Genomic DNA, 2500 nt, shown 5'->3' on the forward strand with positions numbered 1-2500 from the left:
TGTGTGTGTTAGTGTGAGAGAGTGTGTGTGTGTATGTGTGTGAGTGTGAGAGTGTGGGTGTGTGTGAGTGTGTGTGAGAGAGAGTGTGAGTGTCATTGTATGTGTGATTTTGTGTGTGTGAGTGAGTGTGAGTGTTTGTGTGTGAGCGTCAGAGTGTGAGAGTGTGTGTGTGAGAGAGAGAGTGTGTGTGTGTGTGAGTGTGAGAGAGTGTGTGTGCATGTGTGTGTGTGTGAGTGTGAGAGAGTGCGTGTGTGTGTATGTGAGAGTGTGTGTGTATGTGTGTGTTTGTGTGAGAGAGTGTGTGTGTGAGTGTGACAGTGTTTGTGTGTTTGAGTGTGAGAGTGTGTGTGTGTATGTGTGTGTGTGTGTGAGTGTGTGTGTGTGTATGTGTCTGAATGTGCGAGTGTGTTTGTGCGTGTGAGTGTGTTTGTAGATATTTTCTGTGAGTCTGTGTGTGAATGTGTGTGTGTGAGTGTGTGTATGAGTGAGTGTATGTGTGTGTGAGTGTGAGTGAGTGCGTGTGAGAGTGTGGATGTGAGTGCGCGAATGTGTGTGTTTGAGTGTGAGTGTGCAAATGTGTGTGTGTGAGTGTGTGTGTGTGAGAGAGAGTGTGAGTGTCATTGTATGTATGAGTGTGTGTGTGAGTGTGAGTATATGTGTGTGTGTGAGTGTGTGTGTGTGTGAGTGTCAAAGTATGCATGTGTGTGTGTGAGTGTGAGTGTGTGTGTGTGTGTTTGTGTGTGAGAGTGTGTGTGTGTGTGAATGTGAGAGAGTGTGTGCGTGTGTGAGTGTGTGTGTGAGTGTGATAGCGTGTGTGTGTAAGAGGGTGTGTGTGTGTGTGAGTGTACGAGTGTGTGTGTGTGTGTGAGTGTGAGATTGTGTGTGTGTGAGCGTGAGTGTGTGTGTGTGTGAGTGTGAGAGTGTGTGTGCGCGTGAGTGTCAGAGTGCGTGTGGTGTGTGTGTGAGTGTGAGAGTGTGTGTGTGAGTGAGTGTGAGAGTGTGTGTGTGAGCGTGAGAGTGTGAGAGTGTGAGCGAGTGTGTGTGAGAGTGTGGGTGTGAGTATGCGAATGTGTGTGTTTGTGGGTTTGTATGTGAGAGTGTGTGCTTGTGTGTGAGAGAGAGAGAGAGTGTGTGTGTGTGAGTGTGAGAGTGTTTGTGTGTTTGAGTGTGAGAGTGTGTGTGTGTACGTGTATGTGTGTGAGTGTTTGTGTGTGAATGTGTAAGTGTGTTTGTCCGTGTGAGTGTGTTTGTAGAGAGTTTGTGTGAGTCTGTGTGTGAATGTGTGTGTGTGAGTGTGTGAACGAGTGAGTGTATGTGTGTGAGTGTGAGTTAGTGTGTGTGTGAGTGTGTGAGTGTGCCTGTGTGTGTGTGTGAGTGTATGTGAGTGTGTGTGTGAGTGTGTGTGCCCGTGAGTGTGAGAGTGTGTGTGAGTGTGAGAGTGTGTGAGTGTGGGTGTGTGTGTGAGTGTGAGAGCATGTGTGTGCGTGAGAGTGTATGTGTGTGTGAGTGTGTGTCTGTGTGTGTGTGAGTGTGAGTGTGTGTCTGTGTGTGAGTGTGCGAGTGTGTGTGTCTGTGAGTGTGCGTGTGTGAGAGAGCATGTATGAGTCTCTATGTGAATGTGTGTGTGTGAGTGAGTGTATGTGTGTGAATATGTGAGTGTGTTTGTCCGTGTGAGTATGTTTGTAGAGAGTTTGTGTCTGTGTGTGAATGTGTGTGTGTGAGTGTGTGAACGAGTGAGTGAATGTGTGTGTGAGTGTGAGTTAGTGTGTGTGTGAGTGTGTGAGTGTGTCTGTGTGTGTGTGCCCGTGAGTGTGAGAATGTGTGTGAGTGTGAGAGTGTGTGTGTGTGGGTGTGTGTGTGAGTGTGAGAGCATGTGTGTATGTGAGAGTGTATCTGTGTGTGAGTGTGTGTGTGTGTGCGTGAGTGTGAGTGTGTGTGTGTGTGTGAGTGTGAGAGTGTGTGTGTCTGTGAGTGTGTGTGTGAGAGAGCATGTATGAGTCTCTATGTGAATGTGTGTGCGTCAGAGTGTGAGCGTGTGTGTGTGTGTATGTGAGAGTGTGTGTGTGTGTGTGTGAGAGAGAGAGTGTGTGTGTGAGTGTGAGAGTGTTTGTGTGTTTGAGTGTGAGAGTGTGTGTGTGTATATGTATGTGTGTGAGTGTGTGTGTGTATGTGTGTGAATGTGTGAGTGTGTTTGTCCGTGTGAGTGTGTTTGTAGAGAGTTTGTGTGAGTCTGTGTGTGAATGTGTGTGTGTGAGTGTGTGAATGAGTGAGTGTGTGAGTGTGTCTGTGTGTGTGAGTGTGAGTTAGTGTGTGTGTGAGTGTGTGAGTGTGTCTGTGTGTGTGTGTGAGTGTGTGTGAGTGTGTGTGTGAGTGTGTGTGCCCGTGAGTGTGAGAGTGTGTGTGAGTGTGAGAGTGTGTGAGCGTGGGTGTGTGTGTGAGTGTGAGAGCATGTGTGTGCGTGAGAGTGTATGTGTGTGTGAGTGTGTGTGTGTGTGTGTGT

Source organism: Pristiophorus japonicus, chromosome 8 (assembly GCF_044704955.1).
Source record: "Pristiophorus japonicus isolate sPriJap1 chromosome 8, sPriJap1.hap1, whole genome shotgun sequence".
NCBI classification, from domain to species: Eukaryota; Metazoa; Chordata; class Chondrichthyes; family Pristiophoridae; genus Pristiophorus; species Pristiophorus japonicus.